General features: G+C 43.2%; 2 pseudogenes; one reads left to right on the top strand and one right to left on the bottom strand.

Annotated features, from left to right (window-relative positions):
• Positions 1–91: 91 nt before the first annotated feature.
• On the top strand, positions 92–2041 carry LOC100592017 (annotated as a pseudogene).
• Positions 2042–8047: 6006 nt separating this feature from the next.
• On the bottom strand, positions 8048–11541 carry LOC115832296 (annotated as a pseudogene).
• Between the last annotated feature and the right edge of the window lie 5756 nt (positions 11542–17297).

Below are 17297 nucleotides of genomic sequence, written 5' to 3'. Positions count from 1 at the left end.
TCCACCGGCTCCCTTCTCCCCCAGCGCTGCACTGCTCAAGCTCAGGGCTCCTGCTAAGCTAGCCCCGCTGCCTCTCCCTTCAGCCGCAGTTATGAATATTCACCAGGACTTCATCAGCCACAATGAGATGTTCTGCAACATTTACAAGATCCAGGAGATGGCTGTGCCTGGAAGTGGAGGAGAAGATGGTCACTAGGACAGAGGGTAGCATTGATGACTCTCTCATTGGTGGAAGTGCCTCCACTGAAGGCCCAAAGGGCAAATGTACGGAAAGCACCGTAATCACTGGTGTTAAGATTGTCAAGAACCATCCCTTGAAAGAAAGCAGCTTTACAAAGGAAGCATACAAGAAGTACATCCAAGATTATATGCAATCAATCAAAGGCAAACTTGAAGAACAGAGACCAGAAAGAGCAAAACCTGTTACGACAGAGGCCGCAGAACAAATCAAGCACACCCTTGCTAATTTCAAAAACAATACCAGTTTCTATTAGTGAAAACATGAACCTAGATGGCATGGTTGCTCTATTGGACTACCGTGAGACTGGTGTTATTACAGTAGGTAGCCAGTTAGGCATGAGCAGGGAAGAAGAGGGCTCCACCCACCCCCACCAGGAATGTCAGGCGACCATCTGGTGATGGTCAGGCGGTTGTTAACTGTCTCTCTAAAATAATAATTGGTCACGGCCAGGCGTGGTGGCTAACAGCTATAATTCCAGCACTTTGGGAGGCGGAGGCGGGAAGATCACCTGAGGTCAGGAGTTTGAGACCAGCCTACAAGGTGAAACCCCGTCTCTACTAAAAATACAAAAAAATTAGCCAGGTGTGGTGGCGTACGCCTGTAATCCCAGCTACTCCGAAGGCTGAGGTAACAGAATCCTTGAAACCAGGAGGCGGAAGTTGCAGTGAGCCTAGATTGCGCCAGTGCACTCCAGCCTGGGAGACAGAGCGGGACCCCATCTCAAAATAATAATAATAATAATAATAATAATAATAATAATTGGTCGCAGCCAGCTCCAGGGAAAGGCAGTCTCCCAATAGATAGAAAAAAACCTGAAACTGGTGATAAGGAGCTTCCCAATAAGATCTCAGGAATTGAGTGAGCGGGCTCAAGCTTGCACACTAAGAGGCAAAATGGCGGAATTTAACTGGTATATAACCACCTAGGAAGATTCAGCTGGTAAGGGAAGAATGCCTCAAGTGAGCATGCGTACAAGTCCAGTAAACACACTACACATGCTCCCCTCCCAAGAGCCAGCAGGCCACTGCGCATGCGGACAGCCCACCCAAGGGAAGAATCCAGGGAGAAGGGATGCAAGACCCCAGAAGCATGCCAACATATAAAACCCCAAGTCAGAGGTCAAACGGTGCAGTTGATCTCTCAAGTTGCCCACTTAGCCCTCTTCCAAGCGTACTTTACTTCCTTTCATTCCTGCTCTAAAGCTTTTTCATAAACCTTCACTCCTGCTGTAACTCTTGCGTCGGCCTCCTTGATCGAATTCTTTCTTCTGAGAAGGCCAGAATTGAGGTTGCTGCAAACACATTTGGATTTGCCACTGGTAACAGTGTGACCCCATATATAATTTTCTTTCTTTTTTTTTTTAGTACTTTTCAAAACCTTTTGACTCAATTGTTATTTTGTTTATTCTACTTATGTATTCTTTTTGAGACAGGCAGGGTCTCCCTCTGCCACCCAGGTTGGAGTGTAGTGGCACAATCTCAGCTCACTGCAACATCCATCTTCCGGGCTCAAGTGATCCTCTTGCCTCAGCCTCCCAAGTAGCTGGGACTACAGGCACATGCCACCAAGCCCGACTAATTTTTGTATTTTTTGTGGAGATGAGGTTTTGCTGTGTTGCCCAGACTGGTCTCGAATTCCTGAGCTCAAGCGATCTGTCTGCCTTGGCCTGTCTGCTGGGATTATAGGTGTGAGCCACCGTGCCCAGTGATTGTTTTTAAGGATGGTTTAGAAATGGAAAAGTGTTAACAAATTTGGCAATTACTTTGAATCTCTCACCTGTTGTCATAACTGGCTTCTGCTCGTCATCCACATAACACCAGGACTTCACACAAATGGGATTGATATCATCTTGAGCTCTTCATTTATTTTGACCATAATTTATTTGGAGTGGAGACATTGTCTTTAAGAAAAATATGTCAGGTAGGTTGTCTAAAAATTAAATGCATTTATACTCATTTGAGAGAATGCCTTTTAGTTTAAAACATATTTAAACTAAGTCCATCTTGTAGTGTTCCTGGAGAAGCTAAGCCTGATTGTAAGCCACTACTAGAAAGAATAAGACTGTCATCAGAGCCGGGCGCGGTGGTTTACGCTTGTAATCCCAGCACTTTGGGAGGCCGAGGCGGGCGGATCACGAGGTCAGGTGATCGAGACCACGGTGAAACCCCGTCTCTACTAAAAATGCAAAAAATTAGCCGGGCGTGGTGGCGGGCGCCTGTAGTCCCAGCTACTCGGAGAGGCTGAGGCAGGAGAATGGCGTGAACCCGGGAGGTGGAGTTTGCAGTGAGCCAAGATTGCGCCACTGCACTCCAGCCTGGGCGACAGAGCGAGACTCCGTCTCAAAAAAAAAAAAAAAAAAAAAAAGACTGTCATCAGATAACTTCTACAGTGGAAACTACTTCTGAGACTGGAATATAAAAAGCCAGAATCAGGCTGGACCTGGTGGCTCATGCCTGTAATCCTGGCACTTTGGCAGGCTGAGGCAGGAGGATTGCTTCAGCTTAGGAGTTTGAGACCAACCTGGGCAACATAGTGAGACCTCATCTCTAAAAACAGATATATATATAATTTAAAAACCCCCAAGAATCAAAAGTGTTAACTCTGAATTGCAGTAAAGGGAAAGACCAGGCTCATAGCAATGCCAGCATCTGAAGTGGAGCCTTATACATTTCATCACTTATAATGGAAGTAGTTAACTCTGAAAGAGACTACCAAGAGAGTAAAAAGAGACAAACTTAGCTGGACAGAAAGAAAAAGAACTTTCAGTAGGGGGGTCAAGACAGTGGCAAGGTCACCTGTGGCTCTTTGTAAAGCAGAGTTATTTGTTAAGTCAGGAGTTCTTGGTTCCATAGCTGCCGGAACATTTGCCCTACTTTTCAGGCATCTCTACAATATTTTCCCCACAATCTCCTGGGTGAAATGCACATTTGCATTCCAAGTCACTTTGAATGGGAAAAACTTAATGAAAAAGGCCATTAATCACAGATACATCAGGAAATATACTACAACAACATTGTCACAGCTGCAGCAGGAAGTCGTGGTGAGCCTTCCTAGTTATTGTTTAATGTTGTTTTGTGATAAATAAACAAGAGTTCGAATTGCTAACGAAGAAACTTTCATCATCTGTGTGTGTGTGTGTGTCTGTGTGTGTCTAGACCTCTTCTTTCCCCAGCATGCCCCTCTAATACCCCTCCCATTCAACACATCAGTTTTCTCTCTCATTCATTTCGTTTATTTATTTATTAATTTGTATTGTTAGTAGAGACGGAGTTTTACCATGTTGGTCAGGCTGGTCTTGAACTCCTGACCTCAAGTGATCTGCCTGCCTCGGCCTCCCAAAGTGCTGAGATTACAGGTGTGAGCCACTGTGCCCAGTCTTTCTCATTTATTTCTGTCCAGGGATTAAGTATTACTGACAAGATGAACTAGGCTGAGTCAGCTATAGTGAATCCAGATTCTAAGGTAACCTCAAAAAACAAGCAGATCAGGGCAAGGACTGGAACCTAAGGTTTGATGATTTGATATTTTTCAAAGTCTGAAGTTCTAGGTACCTAGATGCTACCTAAGGATTTCTATCACAACTGTGCATTGCTGCCCTGCCAGACAGCTGCAGTCAGCATCTTTGGGCAGACTTGGTTTCTGACCCCCCTTGGTTTCAGGCCAGGCACTAACCCTTGAGGAAAATTCAGACTCCCTGAAGGTGGTCTCACAACCCCACACTCCTTGTAATCAATTCTGCCTCCCTTCTGCCTAATCTTTCTTCCAAATTGTCTGCTGCCCTTATCCATTAGGACACTGACAATAACCATACTTTCAGGAGGCAAGAGTATGGTGGGAATTTCTTTCTTTCTTTCTCTCTTCTTTCTTTTTTTTTTTTTTTTTTGAGATGGAGTCTTGCTCTTGTTTCCCAGGCTGGAGTGCAATGGCGCAATCTCAGCTAACCACAACCTCCGGCTCCTGGGTTCAAGTGATTCTCCTGCCTCAGCCTCTGGACTAGCTGGGATTTACAGGCATGCACCACCATGCCCGGCTAATTTTGTATTTTTAGTAGAGATGGGGTTTCTCTATGTTGGTCAGGCTGGTCTCCAACTCCCGACCTCAGATGATCCACCCGCCTCAGCCTCCCAAAGTGCTAGGATTACAGGTGTGAGCCACCACACCTGGCCATTGGGAATTATAGGGTATTATTATTATAGAGTATAGGGTAATTATTGCTTTTTATAACCTGCTTCAGGTAATTTTTTTCAATAAATAATGTAGTGAAAGGGGGTCCTCAAAGATACTTTGATTTAGCATACTTTGTGCTCAAATTGGAAAAAAACAAAGCAGCAAGGCCTTTATAAGGCTGTGTATTATAATACTGGACTTCCAAAATAGCTCAAGTGTTGTTCACACATTAGATATTTTCCATGAAGGAATGTTCTTTGACCCATGGGGACAGATTAGCACCCACAAATATCTTTGGCTCTGAAGGCTTTTATCCATATAGAAGAAAAATGTTACTTTCTCTGGAGTTGAAGGTTTGGTGGGGGACAACTTAACAGAACCATCACTTACTTCTATTTAGAATGTATGTTTACCCGACAGGCAAATCAAGAGAATAGAGGTAATCTCAGGATGTGCCCAAAATAGAAGCCATTCTATTGCCGAGTTCCAGTGGCTTAGTCTCGGTCTCTGGGGATAAGAGGCAAAAAGTCATTCAGTGTCATTTTGGAATCGATCCCATCTATGTGGGCTAGTTCGTATCTTTTTGGCTTTTTTTTTTTTTTTTTGACTGGGAGTCTCACTCTGTCACCCAGGCTAGAGTGCAGTGGTGAGATCTCGGCTCACTGCAAGCTCCACCTCCCGGGTTCACACCATTCTCCTGCCTCAGCCTCCCAAGTAGCTGAGACTACAGGCGCCCGCCACCACGCCCAGCTAAATTTTGTATTTTTAGTAGAGACGGGTTTCACCGTGTTAGCCAGGATGGTCTCGATCTCCTGATCTCGTGATCCGACCGCCTCAGCCTCCCAAAGTGCTGGGATTACAGGAGTGAGCCACCACACCTGGCCTCTTTTTTGCCCTTTTATTATAGTTTGGACGCACAGTAATGATAATTGTAGCTAACATTTGTTTACCTCTTATAAGAACTGTCCTAGATTTTTTACTTGATTACTTGTTCTATGCTTGCAATAACCTTGTGGTGTAGGTACTCTGTTTCATAAAAAAAGAAACTGAGGCACAGACTGGCCCAGGTCACATTGATGATAGTATTCTGGTCATCTTTGGTAGAATAATAAATTATCTCAAAACTTAGTGGCTTAAGTTACTTCTTGTGGTTCTGGAAGCTGACTGGGCTCAGCTAGGTGATTCTCGCTTAGTGAGACTCACTTGGGGGCTTCCACGTAGTTGCGGTAGATGGTGGCTGTGGCTGGCGTCATCTTGAATGTTTCCTCCCACATGTGTCTGTTGGCTGGGACTCCAGATAGCGCTGTCATCCAGAGTCCCACACATGGCCTCTCCATGTGACCTGGACTTCCCCATAGCATCAAAGCTGGGCTTCAAAAGTAAGCATTTCAGGTAAAAGTGGTATTGCCTTTTGTTTAAAAAAAAAAAAAGAAAGAAAAAAACTTTTTTATTTTGAATTAATTACAAACTAACAGGAAGCTGCAAATAGAGTAAGAGAGTCTAGTGAATGTTTTATTCAGCTTCCTCCAATAGTGAGATCTTCTATAACTGTAGAACAATATCAGGACCAGGAAATGGACATTTGCACAAAACTGTTAACTAGACTACAGAACTTACTCTGTTTTGCCAGTTTTTACACGCACTCATTTGTATGTGCATGTGTGGAGCCCACAATGCTGTCTCTTTGTAGTCACATTCACTCCTTTCCACCCTCATTCCTGTCCCCTGGCAACCATCTCTGTCATTTTGTCATTTCCAGAATGTTACATAATGAAATCATACAGTATGTGATCTTTTGAGATTGGCTTTTTTCACTAAGCACACTGAGATCCATCCAACTATACATGTATCAATAGTTTGTTCCTTTTATTGCTGAGTAATATTTTATATATTGCCTTTTAAGACCTAGCCTGGAAAGTCACACAGTTTCACTTCTACTATAATTACTGGCTTGTCCAGATTCAAGGAGAGGGTACCAACCCCCTGCCCAACCTTGATGAGAGTTGTGCCAATGTCATTTTGTAAGAAGAGCCTGAGGAGAACCGTTGTGTCATCTCAGAAAATATAATCTGCCACAGATGGAAAGTGGTAAAGATGAGATTCTATTGTCTCTACTAAAAATACAAAAAATTAGCTGGGCGTGGTGGCAGGTGCCTGTAATCCCATCTACTTGGGAGGCTGAGGCAGGAGAATTGCTTGAACCCAGGAGGCGGAAGTTGCAGTGAGCTGAGGTCGCACCATTGCTCTCCGGCCTGGGCGTAAGAGTGAGACTCTGTCTCTAAATAAATAAATAAATAAATAAATAAATAAATAAATAAATTGAAAAACAACACCTGAAATTGGAGGTCACATGGAGAAATAAAAATTGTATATTTAAATGATTTTGAAATTACATACATTTTATGTTAATGCTTGCAAAAGAACATATGGAAAACATAATGAGAATAAGTAACAGACCACCTTTTTTAACACCAACATAATGTATTTTCTATATCACACCTATACATTTTCTACATTAGAATAGTTCCAAAGGTCTATAGTGTGCTCGTTGAAGTAAAATTACACTCATAATGAATACTGTTTTGTTGATAATTATTTATCTATTGATCCAAATAAAGAATTTCATATTAATAAAAAGAACCAGAAAATTAATATTGCTCATCATTATTATTGAAACTCTATTATAAACTCTGTCCCCAGCCTGCTGTGGCAGAGGAAACACTTAAATATGAAGCCCAACTCAGAAGTCTTAGTATGTTTCTGAAACCTTCTATCTAGTCTACTTACAGCTAACAGTTAAACTAGATCCTGAGCAGGAAGGGGAGAGGGAAGTTGCTAGTGACTAATGATCTAACTGAAGTGACAAAGAAAATAAGACTCTTCTTTCTGACACCATGATTCTGAGATGAATTTCATGAAATGTTCCATGGAGTTGGTGAAGGAGGTGTGCGCTCATCTTGCAGGGCTCCGCACACAACTATTAATAAGATTGTGCCGGGCGCGGTGGCTCACACCTGTAATCCCAGCACTTTGGGAAGCGGAGATGGGTGGATCATGAGGTCAAGAGATTGAGACCATCCTGGCCAACATGGCAAAACCCCGTCTCTACCAAAAATACAAAAATTAGCCGGGTGTGGTAGCAGGCGCCTGTAGTCCCAACTACTCAGGAGGCTGAGGCAGGAGAATGGCGTGAACCAGGGAGGCGGAGGCTGCAGTGAGCCAAGATCGTGCCACTGCACTCCAACCTGGCGACAGAGCAAGACTCCATCTCAAAAAAAAAAGATTGTGATTCTCAACTAAAAGTACAGAGTAAAGAGAGCATGGCAGCAGTGGGAGAGGGGTGAGATGTATTGTTTGATAACAACATATTCTATGTTATATTGTAATTTTATTTGGGGGAGCACTGTAAAAATCTTGTTTCCATAATGTAAATACTTTTAAAAAATAAGATGGTTGAGTTTACCAAGATGGAGGATGTTATAAAAAGTTATGAGAGCACTGAGGTCAACCTAATTTATTTCACTGCCCAGATCCTTTTATAGCCTTTCTTCAACTTTTTTTTTTTTAAGAAATTGATGTTTATTTTCCATCAGCCTTATTTCCATGTTGTTTAAGAGCCTGTGGAAGAACAGTTTAAGATCACTCAGTGGTTGTTCCTACCCATTCACTGGCCTGAGCATGGGAGCTGCAGACCAGTTTCAGTGGCAGGCTCAGTGCTCCAGTCTTCAGTGGGGACCTGCCGAATAGGCCCAGAGGGCACCTATGCAACTTCAGGCCAGTCTGCAACCTCAGGCTCAGAAGAAGCGAACTCAGGAGCTGGAGCAGTCCATTCAATTCCCTGTGAAATTCCTCCTGGGTCTCAGCTTTTCCAGCTGTGGCCTGCTCTTCTTTTTCAATCTCTTCAGGATCTCTAGAAACAGAGATCAGGCATGACCTCCTATGGGTGTTCACGGGAGAAAGTGCTACGTGTGCAAAGAAATTCCCAGGCCAGCGTCCACCATTTTGGACCCACTAGCAAGCTCTCTTGTTGTTGTATGGGATGGCCATGTCCACACAGTGCAGAGGACACAAGGCAATGGTGGGCAGGTTAACACAAGATACCTTTGCAAGAGGCTGGTGGTCAGCCCTGGGATCAGTAACCACCAGCAGACACTCCCAAAAGGCTGACCGGATCTGGTGAGTGAAGGTTCTAGGAGTGAAGCCACCAGCAATAAGAGTGGCTCCCATGACAGCAGCAACCTTCAGCACAGCCCCCTGGCCAGTGTTCCTAGAGGACATGACACTGACCTCAGAGGGGTTTTCAATGGCACGAGCTGCCAGCAGAAGCTTCTCGCGGGTCCTCTTCAGATTGATGATGGTCACTTTTCCTTTTGTAATGTACTGTTCCATTTGGAAGTCAAGGTTGGTGCCACCTTAGTGGGTTCCTGCTGCAAGAAATTTGAGGACATCCTTCTCTTTCATTTGCAGGACATAAAGGGCTCTGGATATTGTGAAAGTTTCTCTTTAAGTTATGACGAGAATCCGGAACAGCACCATATAGATCCCTCTTGGGTGTCATGGAAAAACTTTGATGTTATTTTTTATCAAGTACTGAGAACAGTGTGTTAAAGGGAATTATAGACACTTTCTCTCATTTGAGTCAAGCTGTACTGGGAAATATTGTTCTGAGTTTATGAAATGGGGCTGGCAGTATTTCCTGGTTTCAAGGCTCATAAAACCTACCCTATTTTTACTTTTTAGTTTTGTTTTTATCAATACTTGGAAGAAGTTAATAAGCTTGTACATATTCCATCTTCTTTCCCTGAATTCCAAGATACCTGTTTAAAGAGGGGGCAATAAGGGATTGGCAGATTCGTTGCGGAACCTTTACACAGTGAAATGCTTGCCAGGCTTTAATTGTAATGGGATAGGAGTGTATTTGCAGACATGGAAAGATACTCATGATGTGTGGTTGACTGAAGAAAAGATGGAGAAGGGGCTACAGAACAGCATAATATTATTTTGGTTAAAATATTATGAATAACATCCACTAGCCAGGTGTGGTGGTTAATGCCTGTAATCCCAGCACTTTGGGAGGCTGAGGCAGGAGGATTGCTTGAGTCCAGGAGTTCAAGACCAGCGTGGGCAACATAGTGAGACCTTGCCTCTACAAAAAATAAACAAAATTAGCCGGGCGTGGTGGGACTTGCCTATAATCCCAGCTACTCAGGAGGGCTGAGGTGAGATGATCGCTTGAGCCAAGGAAATCGAAGGTGCAGTGAGCTGAGGTTGTACCACTGCACTTCAACCTGGGTGACAGAGTCTTGCTGTGTCTCAAAAAAAAAAAAAAAAAAAAGTCATTTAATGAGTATTTTGATGTGCCACATTTTTTTTATTTTTGGTCTTTCAAATGAGTTAGTTTAATTCCAGATGATACAGAATTCAGTCAGACTAAGACCAAAGAGCAAGCTCTGGCAGGATGCTGGGCTGGGTTGATTTTAAATTCACAGCTAAGGCTGAGGAAAAACAATTATAGATGCAAAGAGGCACAGTTTTTTTTTTTTTATAAAAGATTATTTCTAAATGTACAACAAGCTTCAAGACAACACCTCATTCCAGCTATAGGTGGCAAAATGTGCTATGACAGGGAATCCAAATGTTTAACTAGGAATGGATCAAGGGCCACCCTTGCCTCAGGCACAAGGAGCAGCTTGCTTTGTATCAGGATTCCTAACTCCACTGTGTCCAGAGGCCCTTCGCCACGGCCTCACTTTCAGTTCCTCCAGTTTCTGCTGCCCTCTTTTTGTGTCTGCTGGAGAGCCCCATCTTCCTCCTCCATCTCCTTGGCCTGCTTCTTGGGCTGTTTCAGGGACTTCTATTTGCCACCTTCATGGCTGGATGTGGCACCTGCCGCCCCTTTCCCAGAGCCTGCCACTGCAAACCTAGGTACTGTTTTAAGTTGTACACATGAATAAACCCATGTAGTTTTTGTAACAGTTTCATGAGGTTGATACTATTAAGATTCTCTTTTCGCAAATGGGAAATTGAGGCACAAAAAGGTGAAACAACTAGGGTCGCAAAGCCATTAGTAGCCAAGACAGGATTCCATAAGCCCCACTCTCCACCATCCATCTAAATTTGGGATGGTAGGGGGCTAATAGATAAAATCTACTTTTTGTTTTTGCTCAAATTTGGAGCCATTGAGAGCTAGACACAGAAACCAGGCAAAGAAAATGTCAGTTTAATTACTGATGAAGCTGATATTGAAGGAATGGCTTGGATCTAGCCAAGTGCCCTTGCTAATACCTGCTAATGCCCTTATTGGGGCTGTCTCACCCCTCAAGTCACTGCATTGCTACATACCACAGGCCTACCTCCCCCATAGGGCCTGATCCTGTCACAGAGGAGTAAACTGAAGGTACTTCCAAATTTATGATCCAGATAAGTCAGCGGGGGATGTGTCCTTCCAAGCTTCATTAATATATATAGGAAGATGTCTGTAAAAATGAATAAATGGCTGTATGGATGAACACATGAAATAGGAGTGACAACCAACCAAGAGGAATTGTAATTATTTTGTATTACAACCCACAAACAGTAATGTTTCCCAAGAAGATGACTTTGAATGAAAATCAATTTTTGAAAGAAGAAAATGAGCTTAAATCAAATGAGCTTTAATTAAAGAGCTTAAATCAAATAATTTTCTGATACTTGTCATCAAGAATATAGCAATTAGGGGCCTGGCACGGTGGCTCATGCCTGTAATCCCGACACTTTGGGAAGCCGAGGCAGGTGGATCACTTGAGATCAGGAGTTTGGGACCAGCCTGACCAATATGGTGAAACCCCATCTCTACTAAAAATACAAAAATTAGCTGGGCGTGGTGGCACGCGCCTGTCATCCCAGCTACTCAGGAGGCTGAGGCAGAAGAATTGCTTGAACCTGGGAGGCAGAGGTTGCAGTGAGCTGAGATCATGCCACTGCGCTCCAGCCTGGGTGACAAGAGCAAAACTCCATCTCAAAAAAGAAAAAAAGAATATACCAGTTAGGTATATTATGCCCAGAGTAGAGTGGACACAAAGGAATTTCACCATAGAGAATCTGAAAGTTATTTTTACTCACTGTTTCTGAGAATCCGGCCTCACTGTCTTCATCTCTTCTGGTATGAACCCTTTTTTCCAGATTATCATGCAATAACTGATGAAATGAACATTCGTATCTCACAAACCACAGGATTTTGGAGGCAGCAAGGGCAATTAAAACTACCTCTTGGCTGGGCACAGTGGCTCACGCCTGTAATCCCAGCACTTTGGGAGGCCGAGGTGGGTAGATCATGAGATCAGGAGTTCGAGACCAGCCTGGCCAACGTGGTGAAACCCTGTCTCTACTAAAAATATAAAAATTAGCCAGATGTAGTGGTGTGCACCTGTAATCCCAGCTACTCGGGAGGCTGAGGCAGGAGAATCGTTTGAACCCGGGAGGCGGAGGTTGCAGTGTGCTGAGATCACACCATTGCACTCCAGGCTGGGCGACAGGGTGATACTCCATCTTAAACAAACAAACAAACAACTACCAACAGCAATACAAAGATAACTTTTGCTGAGCTGGCACCAAACAAATTAAGAAAGAACCATTTTATTCTTGCAGAAAAGCTAGTAAAATTCAACTTCATGCTTCTAGATGTGGCTCTAGAGATGGGATCTAATCTGAAAGAACAGATTATAAATAACTCTGTTTCTAAATTTTGCTCATCCCAGGCACATAAAGATGGACCCATGACAATTACTAATTCCTCTGTCCATTTGTAGAACTTTTAATTGAAATACATATAAATATATAGAAAAGAGCACATGTCATGAGTATATAGCTCGGTGAATTTTTACATGCTGAACATTCCCTTGTTAGCCCCAGATCAAGACCCAGAATGTTAGAGAACCCAGGAAGTCCCCAGATGTGCCCCTTCCACATCCTGGCAACAAAGATTTTGTAACCGTTCCCCTGACTTCCAAAAGCCTAGAGCCGTTTTACCATTTTCTGTACCTTATATACATGAATCAGATCATGTGTGTTCTGCGACTGGCTTCTTTCATTCTACTGTGTTAGTGGGATGAGTCTTTACTTGAGTATAGTTTACACAGTTTTTTGAGGCAAGTTTGCTTTTGAGAATTTAAGGAATGGAATGAAACAAGGTTTCACATGATTGATACAGGCAATTCACTTCTTCACTTTAGGATCAACAAGGCATGGCTTATCACAGTATCAGATATCCTAGGACAAATGGCAAAGCTAACTATAATTTATTTCAACAAGGAGGGAGATGGAGAAAGGAGCACTGTTTTGAACAACCTGAAGCTTCTGTTTCACATTTGAAGCCTTCTAAAGTATGTTTGTAACAACAAGGTCACTTGGGCTCTCAATTATGAGGCCTGCTTCTGGCCTCAGCTTATCTGTGGCCTTAGGGACATTTCTTGTCCTCTGAGACAGAAAATTTTACTCAATATTACCCTTCTAGTTCTTATAGCCTATGATTCCATGTTTCCAACTCAAATCCCTTGACCATCTATCCACACAGTGATCCCGCCTGCATCCAAATCAGCTGGTACAGAGAAAAGCCACAGTTTTAACTTAGAAGTAATAAAATCAGTCTAATTTTACAAGTTAACTTTCCTTTTTTTCTTCTCTGTTCTTTCTTTTTTTTTTTTTTTAGACAGAGTCTCTTTCACCCAGGCTGGAATGCATTGGCACGATCTGGGCTCACTGCAGCCTCCCCAGGTTCAGGTGATTCTCGTGCCTCAGCCACCCGAGTAGCTGGGATTACAGGCATGTACCACCAAGCTTGGGTAATTTTTGTGTTCTTAGTAGAGATGGGGTTTCTCCATGTTGGCCAGGCTTGTCTCAAACTCCTGACCTCAAGTGATCTGCGTGCCTTGGTCTTCCAAAGTGCTGGGATTACAGGCATGAGCCACCATGCCTGGCCTAATAGGTAATATTTTAAACATAAAAGTTCTGTAACATACAGTTTATATCTTAAAATATCTTTAATAGCTTGTGTATCTAATAAGTAGACTTTTTTTTTTTTTTGAAACAGTCTCACTCTGTTGCCCAGACTGGAATGCAGTGGTGTGACCATGGTTCACTGCAGCCTCGACCTCCCTGGACTTAGGTGATCCTCCTGCCTCAGCCTCCCAAGTAGCTTGGACTACAGGCACGTAGTCTGCTGTATACTGACACTATAGCCAGCTATTTTTTTTTTTTTTAATTCTATAGAGACGGGGTGTGGCCAAGTTGCCCAGGCTGGTCTGGAATTCCTGGGCTCAAGCAATTCACCCACCTTGGCCTCCCAAAGTGCTGGGATTACGGGCATGAGTCACCACATCTGGACCTAATAAGTAGACTTATCTTAGAGTGTGGATGAGGATGAAGTGACAGGCCAGGGGGTCTATTATGTCTCCACCTCATATTCACCCCATTCTTGATGTCACTCTAATTGTATCCACACTTGGAGTTGAAGAAAACAAACACAAAAATCTTCATGGGTCAACTTTAAACTTATATCTTATTTCTAGATCACCATGGATTCATATCCTTTTCTTCCTATTATTTTGTAAACAGCACATTTATATTACATTATAATTCAAATATTTTTATATTTAATTCACCATTTAAAATATATGACAGTTTTTACAAACCAATTTTGACTTTTTATTTTCATTTTTCTTATTATACTGCAATTCTGTAAAGATAGAAATGCTGCTCAGCCTCAATGTGAGAGGCGTTGCTGGCAGGAAACTGGGAGAATCTCTTCTATTCACTGCCCTCATAAAGGACAAAAACCAATGGGACAAAGACTCGGCCTTCAAGAAGAACACAGTGAAGAGAAGACAGTTAATATGGCCACCTTAATTTTTTTCCAAGAGATGTTTTGGAAACATGACATGATTGACCTTACCCAGACCTTTTATTTCTCAACAAACTCAAGGAGACAAATCATCCTGAAGTGCTACCCTTGGAAATAACTTCCTTAAAACAACGATAATAGCAACAAAACAACTAAGAAAATTATGTACTAACCCAATTGGAGAGAATAAAAGGTCGTGCTTCAAAAGTTACCATTGCTTTGTTGTCTAAGAACAAGTTTTACTTTAAAAATAAAAGGACAGGACAGGCACGGTGCCTCATGCTTATAATCCCAGCACTTTGGGAGGCCAAGGCAAGTGTATCGCTTGAGGTCGGGAGTTTAAGACCAGCCTGACTAACATGGCAAAACCCTGTCTCTACTAAAAATACAAAAATTAGCTGGATGTGGTGGCATACACCTGTAATCCCAGCTACTCGAGAGGCTGAGGCATGAGAATCACTTGAATCCAGGAGACGGAGGTTGATATGAGCTGAGATTGCACCACCGCACTCCAGCCTGGGAGACGGAGGGAGACTCAGTCTAAAAATAAATAAATAATAATTAATTTTTTAAAAAGGACAATCCTGCTTTCAAGAACTTAGGATAAGCATTGAGGGGGAAATTCACCCCTAATTAAGATATTTCAATGGCAGCCTGTTTCCCAATGGCTCACCAGGACCCTCTGTGAGTGAGGGAGGCAGAGTCTTCTTAGTGCAAATACTGGAAGCTTTCCATCAGAGCACTCTAGGAAATTAAAGATTTTATCTTTATCTTCAGTACACATTCTTTGTTCTGGAAGCTGTTTCCCAGAGGAAACATCTTTTCACATATTAATATTAGCTGAACTGCCTGAATTAAAGTTACTGAATAAAGATTTTAGCAAGCACTGGGCTACCTTTCCTACCCATTGTCTAAGTTGATCTGCATCCTTCACAAACCTGTTATTAATATTACACACGATGTGTAGATTAGCTTAGAAATATTTAGCACATTGCTTTAATACCCCATGGCTAGCAAATGGCTAGTTACATGTTGCCAAGCATCTTATAATAATGTCTTTTGTTGCAGTCTGAGCCAAAAATGGTGAGTCAGGGAAGATGGCACTGGCATCCACCAAGAGAATATCACAAAGAGAGCTCCTACTGGCGCCTCTCAGGGTCTGCTTGTTATCACACCTATTGGTGATGCCAGGTGCCAAGCTGCTGATGTCTGCCTTTCTCTTCTGCCTCCACAGCTGGTGGCATTGTCTACCATCATGGCAGAAACTGGTATCACCACTGCTGCCAAATTGTCCACCCAGAGGCTGGGCACAGTGGCTCATGCCTGTAATCCCAGCACTTTGGGAGGCCGAGGCGGGCGGATCACGAGGTCAGGAGATCAAGACCATCCCTGCTAACACGGTGAAACCCTGTCTCTAATAAAAATACAAAAAATTAGCCGGGCGTGGTGGCGGGCGCCTGTAGTCCCAGCTACTCGGGAGGATGAGGCAGGAGAATAGTGTGAACCCGGGAGGCGGAGCTTGCAGTGAGCCGAGATCTCCCCACTGCACTCCAGCCTGGGCGACAGAGCGAGACTCCATCTCAAAAAAAAAATAAAATAAAATAAACAAATAGTCCACCCAGAGTCCCTTGGTGATTACTTTTTGTTTTTATTCACTCTTCTATTGCAGTCCCTTCTACCAAGAATCCTGGGATGAGTTTTGAGGTTGGATTTAGAAGAGTGTATCACTTAGGGTGTCTTTGGCTAAAGTTACCATCCACCTGCAACTACAACTGGCTTTAAAAATAAAAAAATACATTTATTTTTTAAAGTAATCAAATTTATAAAAACACATACCTGGAATTCCTTGGACTCTACTCTCACCTATATAGTAGCTTCATCTTCAGACTGATAATAACTTGGCTACCACAGTGCTGGGCATCATATCTAGTGTGACAATGGCCAGAGGAAAAAAGTGGTCCACCTCTTCCTCATGTCTTTTTTAGAAAGTGAGGAAAGGGCCGGGCGCAGTGGCTCAAGCCTGTAATCCCAGCACTTTGGGAGGCCAAGGTGGGTGAATCACCTGAGGTCAGGAATTCAAGACCAGCCTGGCCAACACGGCAAAATGCCGTCTGTACTAAAAATACAAAAAATTAGCCAGGCATGGTGGCACGTACCTGTAATCCTAACTACTCAGGAGGCTGAGGCAGGAGAACCCAGGAGGCAGAGGTTGCAGTGAGCCGAGATTGTGCCATTGTACTCCAGGCTGGGCAACAGGGCGAGACTCCATTTCAAAAAAAAAAAAAAGAAAGAAAGAGAAAGAGAAGAAAGGCTGATGCTGTGGCTCACAGCTGTAATCCCAACACTTTGGGAGGCCCAGGTGGGAGGATTGCTTGAGGCCAGAAGTTCAAGACCAGCCTGGGCAGCATAGCAAGACCCTGTCTTTACAAAAAAATAAAATAAATATTAGCTGGGCATGGTGGTGCACACCTGTAGTTCCAGCTACTTAGGAGGCTGAGGTGGGAGGATCCCTTGAGCCAGAGGTCAAGGCTACAGTGAGCCATGATCGCACCACTGCACTCCAGCCTGAGCTACAGAGCAAGAACCTGACTCAAAGAAAAACAAAAAGTGAAGAAAACTTTTCCCCAAGCTAGAGGTCAGTGCAACTGCAATAACGGAGCACCACCTGGGATGCCTTCAGCTTTTCACATGTGTCCATGGTTATCAACCTTATCTGTGTATTACAGCACCTGGAGAAATTTAAAGGCTACGGCTGCCTGGGTCCTGCTTCCAGATATTCTGAGTTAATTTTTCCAAGGAGTTTTTAACGTTTCTCCAGTGATTCTAAAGTACAGCCAATGTTGAGAATCACTGATGCAAATAGAATTCTGATCATCTCACAACCGCTGGTCCTGCAGACTTGCCTACAGGTGCCCAGACATACTTAAATCCTAGCTTGAGCACAGCCATAACCTCATTACCCTAGAATGTCTGGTCTCTGGTGTTCACAGAGGAATTTACTAAATCACATCT

Source organism: Nomascus leucogenys, chromosome 22a (assembly GCF_006542625.1).
Source record: "Nomascus leucogenys isolate Asia chromosome 22a, Asia_NLE_v1, whole genome shotgun sequence".
Classification (NCBI taxonomy): domain Eukaryota; kingdom Metazoa; phylum Chordata; class Mammalia; order Primates; family Hylobatidae; genus Nomascus; species Nomascus leucogenys.
This window is presented reverse-complemented; position numbering and strand designations above follow the sequence as displayed.